The following is a 7,423-nucleotide window of genomic DNA, read 5'->3' as shown; positions in this document are numbered from 1 at the left end:
CCGATCTATCAGCTAATACAAGAGAGATCTTGGCCGGCTTGTAGATTTTGTATCCCAATCTCTTGGCCACCGTGTAAGGCATCAAGCTCACAGAAGCTCCTAGGTCACATAAGCAATTTGAGAACTTCAAGTGACCTAAAGCACACGGTAAAGTAAAGCTGCCCGGATCGGATAGCTTTCTTGGTATAGATCTTCTTTGTATTATAGCACTGCACTCATGGCTCAGTATTACCATACCCTGGAGCTCCTTTGTCTTGTTGAGGATCGCGTCCTTTAGAAACTTTCCAAGCTGTGGTATAGCTAAGAAAGCATCTATGATGGGTAGGGTGAGTTGCGTGTTCTCCAAGTGTTTCTCAAAGACAGCCTTGGCTTTGTCTAGGATTTTCTTTTTGAAACGCCCTGGGAATAGTATCTTGGGTTGGTAAGGTGGTGGTGGAACGTAGGGCTTTTCAAGCTCGATTGACTTTTCCACCTCTTTACCTTTGTCTTTAACCGGTTCCTTCTCAAAAACCTCTTCTTTACGAGCATCATCTGAGGCTGCCTCCCCCTCTAATTGCTCATTGGCCTCAATGAGCTTTGTCTTAGGCGTTGGGGCTTGTAATTCTTTACCACTTCTCAATGTGATAGCGTTCACATATTCCTTGGGGTTTGGCTCCGGTTTTCCTGGTAAAGCCGGACCTCTTGATGATGTAGAAGCTTGGTTTTGCTTAAGTTCTCTGATATCTTGCTGCATTGTTGCGTGCTGGCTCTCAACTCTCTGCTGACCCTGTAACAGTTGCTGTAAAATCCCACAGACATCGGTTCCCATCTGATTCTGACCTGTTCTTGAGGGTTAGCTACATTCGGGTTTCTATAAGAGAGGTTTGGGTTATTGTTGAAGTTGTTAAACCGCTGGTACCCTTGCTGATTCCCTATATAGTTCAGCTCCTCTTGGGTTAGACCATCTTCATTAACATTGTCAAAACTTGGCCCGTGCTCATCAAACTCACCTACAAAGTGTATTGGCTTTTGAGTCGCCATTAAAACTTTGTCAAGCTTGCTCTGAAGCTCTCTTATATCCTTCTTCATACGCTGTTCATCACTAGATCCCTCTGAACGGTTTGCCCTATCAAAATCCTCTCCATACGTGTCATTGGACATTGCGAGGTTCTCGACTAGTTCCATTACCTCATTGATCTCTTTCCCAAGAAAGTTTCCGTTTGAAGCTGTATCGAGTTGGTTTCTGATCTTGGGGAGTGCACCTCGGTATAAAGTACTCAAGAGGGATGCCTCTGAGAAGCCGTGGTCTGGGCATTGGTTAGTATAGCTCCTAAACCGTTTTCCAAGCTTCACTAAAGCTCTCGTTGTTGTGTTGCGTGAAACTTGAGATCTGATTCCTGAGCTTAGCCGTGCGTGATGTGGAGAAGAACTTTGATAAGAACGCCAGTTTACACTGCTCCCATGTTTGTATAGAACCCCTCGGGAGGTTCTTTTCCCACTGGTGAGCTTTATCACTGAGGCTGAATGGGAACAAGCGTAGCTTGAAGCTATCTTCTGAAACGCCATTGATCTTGGTCAAGTCGCAAACCCGATCAAACTGATCTAGATGCTCAAGAGGGTCTTCTCCGGCTAGACCGTGAAACTTTGAGTTCTGCACCATATTGAGCAGGGAAGCTTTAACTTCAAGGTTGTTATTTTGAACCGGTGGAGCTTGAATCCCGGCTCTATATTGGTTCGCATTAGCTCGGTCATTTTCTCCAACAAAGACCGGAGGAGGTTGTCTCCGAGCTGGTGGCGGTGGCGGATGAACTTGGTGGGCTTGTTGCTCGTTTCTATTAGCTTGTTGTTGGTTAACATAGGCTTGTTGTTCATTTCTTCCTGCCTGCGCCTGATTAGCCTGAGCCTGGTGCTCGGCTTCTTGAGCCTGTTGCTCGATCCTTTGCTGTTCTGCCATTCCAAGTCTTTCAAAGTGCCGTTCTCTCTCGCGAGCTCGCCTCTCAATCCTGTTGATGTTATTGTCGTATGGTAAAGGCGGTTCTGTGCTGCGAGACCTGGTTTTCATGCACCTGAAATCAAAACAAGAACTTGCAAAAGAGTCAGTAAAACAAAAGAAAGTAAAGTCTTGATCTTATGAACAAATAAGAGAATAATGCTCCTACAAGTTGGCAACGGCGCCAATTGATAACTAAGAGTTTTCACTCTTTAAAGAGGTTATCAATACCCCTGTCCTTGTAGTACAAGGGGTTATCAAACCAAACTTGTAGTGGAGAAACTAATCTATGTTACTTGCGATCTTAAGTCAAGAGAGAATGATAAAGGTTTTTAGCTAAACTAAGTAACAAGTGAATGAGCATAAAAATGAAACAAGAGATGAGATTTAGACTAAGTAAAGATGCGAATGATAAGCAAATGGTTCGGATGATGATAAAATATGATACAGGCAGAAGCTTTAAACAAGATACTTGACTCGGGTGCTTCCAAGCTAAACTAATGGGTTAATGAATCATTTTATCAAGCGATTTCATTTAACTTTGAACTCAAGGCATGTTAATCTTCTCATGAAAGTATTAAACATCTAAACTGATCCTCTTTCATACCAAAATCCCTTTTGAGAAGCATGAATCAGTCAGCAATAAGATTCAGTTCAAAAATGTCATTTAAGAGAACAAACTATAACTCTCGCAATGAAAGACTCTTAAACCCTTAACCGAGTGGTTCAGACATTTCTACAAACACTTTTGATGCGAGATATGTCTCAGATCTGAACCTCAAGTGATGTGCTTGGATCCAGCCTAGAGATCTCGTCGGTTAAGCAATGAAACATGCAAGACTAGACACCTAAACCCATTAATCTATCTTGAAAGCACCCTAATCTACTTATCTAAAGCCGCTTTAACGACTACTCACTGATCATAACGAGCTCACTGAGTCCTTTGCAAGACGTGTAGCTAGTCATGATAAGGAGTTTAATGCTGGATAATAAAAAGAAATAAAGAAAGAACAAGATTCTGATGCAAAAACGAGATATCGGAATAGATTAATCAGGTTTCACAAAAGAGGTAAGTTCTTAAGGCTAAAAGAAGATAAGAGATACGATCCTTAGGTTTTTGGTCCTAAAATGTATTTATAGCAAAGGGAAAGTGTCGCGGGTCAGCCCGGAACAAACCGGGTACTGAGCCGCCTTCTTGGGTTGATGGGTGAGTGCCACGGTGTGTCGGAGAGTGAAGCCGAGGTCTTTATGTCGAGGAGTGCACGTGAGTCAGGATCCAAATGAAGATCTCGTGAAGAACACGTCAAGAACATGCATGAACCCTAGTCTTTGATCCGTCTTCACGTGTGTGTTCTTGAGCCGTCTTGTTCTTGATCCTGGGTTTGTGACAAGGGACCTTGCCATAAAATGTTGCGGGGCTTGGTAGTCGAGGGGTTCGGGAGAACAGAGTCCGGCATGCACGCCGAGGCCATTACACCGAGGTGCACGTTCAACACTTAGTCGTTTCCAGCTTCATTTCTTACGTGTGCATGCCTTGATCCCAACGTGCCGAGGCGTCAGCACGAGGTCTAGTCCAAAGTACTCCCAAGATACGAGCCTTGACTTAAGCAATGCCGAGGCAATGATGCCGCGGCCTGAGAAAATACTTAGCGTGTATCGCAACTCATTTAGGCTCGTATCGACCATATTGCCTTCCGGAGACAGTAACTTTCAACACAAGACTCCAATTGCTCTGAAACCAGTTCCATAGTCAAGATGACTCAATAAAATCGAACTTTGGTGAAGAAATAGTCGGAGCTTGGGAAGTGGAAGGCTTCCTGGATTTCACATCTTTGCGCCGCATTGGATTCACCGGAAAATGAGCTTTTGGACCGATGTGAACTCCGGAGAGCTTATCGTTCAAACCATTGATCCGAATGGAGTGATTCCAAGCGTTCTGCGAAGAGCTTTCACAGATCTCAAACTTTGATGAAGACCGGGCAAGCTAGTTCGGACCGGAAAGGCTCCGTCCATCGTGATCTTTGAAATCCGCTGTTCGGTTCTCGAGTACGCGTAATGCTGGTGCTTCTTCCGGAAGCCGTATCTTTCTCCTCACTGGTCCGAATTGGATGATTTCAACTGTTCCGGGATCTTTGCTTGATTATCTCCAACTTTGATGAAGACCCCGCCAACTGATTCGGACCGGAAGTTCCCCGGATTGCTGATCTTTGAAACACGCGGGTAAGGACAGGTTTTGGTCGAGAAAAGCTTCCCGCGGTAAGGAAAATGACCGAGGGCTATGTACCGCGGTAAGCTTTTTAGCCGTAAAATTCTTCACGCCTCGCCCAAAACTTAACCCATGATGATTTGCACCCGATACTCGTCTTTGGTCGATTTTGGTCGATCGGTAAGGGTTTTTGGCCGATAATGAGCGTTCGGTAAGCTTTTTGGCCGAGGTTTCTGTCCAGCCGGTACGAGTTTTGGCCGAGAAATTCCTCCAAGCGGTTTTTGCCATTTTTGACCCTTTTCTTCACCGTTTTATTTTCTGCTCCTCTTCTTAAGCTCCAAATGGCTCCCAAAGTACCTGATAAAGACTTCAAAACATGCAAAACTCTTTGGGACCTAATGCAAGCCCTAAATCCTATTTTGATGCCTAAAGACTCAATTTACATGGGAAAACACATGATGAGGACTCTAAAATGCACTCTAAATGATGTAAAATATAGACATATCATAGCATGCCCAAGTCGCAGTAGATGAAGAACTTGTCTTGTAAGACTTAAATCGCTTTGTCTTAGCCGCACGCCCAAGTAGGAGTGTTTTGCGAGTCTTGCTGCGGCTTAATCTTCTTCTTCTTCAACTCGCAGGACCAAGGCGGTTTCTGGGGAATGTACAAACCGTGCGAGTTGGTCTCCATTACACTCAGGTCGCAGGCTCAAGTCGGAGTAGATTGCGAGTGATCATGCGGCTTGGTTCTAGTGTCTCCCAGGTAGCATGCCCAAGTCGCAGTATTGTGGACTTAGCAATTTTCTTGCTCGGGAGCCTCAGACCTCATCCATTGATAGCTTACCCGCACTTCTCAACTCGCAGCATCAATTTACAGGCATTCGTCATCAGGCCTGCGAGTTAACCAAGTCGCAAGGCTTTCTCGCAGCATTCAGAGCAGCTTGGATCACTTCGCATTCCGGAGAGTGTAACTTCTAAGATACTTGTCCGAATTGAGTGATTCCGGTTGCAGAGGACAGAGGACTCATATATCGCCAACTTTGGTGAAGGAATCTTCGGTGCTTGGGAAGTGGAAGGCTTCCTGGAGGGCTCATCTTTGCAGTGCATTTACACGATCAGAGAGAGGCGTCTAGACATGTGTCCATTCCGGAGACCGTATCTTCCTGCTCATAGCTCCGAATTGAATTATCTCGGACGTTCTGGAAAGAGGACTCAAGTGTTTCTGATTCTCATGAAGCCCCCGGAAACTGAATCGGCCTGGAAGTGCACCGTCCTTCGCATTCTTCAGAGCTCATCGGCTTGGTCCAAGACGGCAGCGGGACAAGAGTTTTTTCCGACGAGCTTAACTTTTTGCTCACGCGTCCGAATTCCATGATTCCACTTGATCTGTAACCATGATCCAATCGTCTCCAATTTTGATGAAGCCCCCGACAGCTGAATCGGATCATTCAGGAGTATCGGATTGCTCCGGAATGGATGCGAGAGAGGTCTGTCTTCCGGTGACCGTATCTTTCAGCTCAGTGCTCCAAATACCTTTATTCAACCTGTCCTGGGTTCTTGACTCAATTATCTCCAACTTTGCTGAAGACCCTGTAAGCTGAAACTGCCGGCAAGAGCTTCCGGTGACGCGATTTCGGAAATGTATCTGCACCCAGGATTTTTGGCCGAGAGACTTGACCGCGGTACGTGTTTTGGCCGAGAAAGCTACCCGCGGGAAGGATTTTGGCATCTGAATCACATCCTCCACTCCAAATAAACTCCAAAAGCACATGTTTAACACTCCAAAACATGCAAAACTCTCTTGGACCTAATGCAATCTCCTAAGTCCTAAAACAATGCCTAAAGACCTAAAATTCATGCAAATGAGACATGATTTAGACTAGAATATGTACATTAAATGATGCAATTTATGAATATATCACTTGTTTAAAAAAACAACCCTAGGCCTGCAAGCCCATCAAGTTTTTGGCGCCATTTCCGGGGACGATTTTAGTCTCTGGAGGTCTAAACCTGGGAGGTTGAATCCGCAGAAGATTATATATATGTCGAGTTTCTGCCAAAGCAACATATGAAGTAAACCAAATTCATAAACATCCTAACTTTTTATTTTTCTGCTTATTCTTTCTTCTGTGTACCCTAGTTTCAGAAATTTTTGAAGCATGGATCATCCAAGGAGAAACCCTAATCCCTAGCGAAGGTTCTGCGACCTGTGTGAAGCTCCCTGCGCATGTGAATCACCATCCAGGCGTGATTTTGATCATCATCTTCGGAACCCTAATCCGAACCACCACCATGGAGACTCGCGACCTCCACACCATCGAGATGAGCCCTATTCGCCACATCTGGTGAATCGTCGACCATCTCACCGTCCTCCTCATCAGATTCTGCACCAAAACGCTGAGGCTGATCGATTTAGGCTCCAACTGAATCGATTAGGAGCTATGCTGAATCAATACCTTGATTTCCAAGTCGTTACGGAAGCTACCCTGTACAAGAAGATCGATGACCTCACTCACCATGTGAAATCGCTGGAAGATCTGCACTCTCAATACTTTGCTGCCTTAAAAAAGGAAGATAGATGCTTTTGAGGAAGAACAACCAAGACAGAAGTATGATATCCTTCAAAGACCCATCGATGCCAAGGCTGCCAAGCTAGAGATCAAGGAAGCTAATGAAATCGCTTCATGGTACAGAGGAAGAAAAAATGGTGAACTTAAAGAGATTGAATTTCTCCTAAGCAAGCTTGAACACAAGAGCATGGAAACCAGTTCTGAAATCAAGCATCTCTCTAAGTGCCAAGGAGACACAAACCTTGTTGTGAGGAAGATCTTTGAGAATCATAAGAAGGATTTTCTTGTTCATGGTCAGCAAAAAGAAGGAGGATCAACCAATTATGATGCAGGAGATCTCACAATGGAAACCCAGAATAACCCTGAGGATATCCTGGAAGAGCAAGAAGGAGAAACAGCTGAGCAACCTTCGGAGGCCCTCACCGCGGCCGCAAGGATTTCAGCCGCGGCCAGGCCCATCCTCACCACGGCCGCGAGAGCTTCACCCGTGGCAGGAAGAGACTTGGCCGCGGATGCGTGATGTGGTGTTGTGTGAGGGTTTCAAGTTTTACCCTAAATGAAATCAATAGCCGCAAGTGCACAGCTGATCGATTGTAGTACTTAGGGATCGAATCCACAGGGAAGGAGGATCTTTTCCTGCAAAAAGCCTTTGAAATAAGTATAAAGTAAGGAAGTCTAG

General features: G+C 45.1%; 1 non-coding gene across 1 annotated transcript; it reads left to right on the top strand.

Annotated features, from left to right (window-relative positions):
* The first annotated feature begins 1,276 nt into the window (after positions 1–1,276).
* Positions 1,277–1,384, top strand: LOC112089483. The gene has a single exon (XR_002901121.1). It is a non-coding gene; the product is annotated as a small nucleolar RNA R71 (small nucleolar RNA).
* Positions 1,385–7,423: the final 6,039 nt, after the last annotated feature.

Source organism: Eutrema salsugineum, unplaced genomic scaffold (assembly GCF_000478725.1).
Source record: "Eutrema salsugineum unplaced genomic scaffold, Eutsalg1_0 scaffold_12, whole genome shotgun sequence".
NCBI classification, from domain to species: Eukaryota; Viridiplantae; Streptophyta; class Magnoliopsida; order Brassicales; family Brassicaceae; genus Eutrema; species Eutrema salsugineum.
The sequence above is the reverse complement of the archived record's forward strand: the minus strand, read 5'-3'. Positions and strand labels throughout refer to the sequence as shown.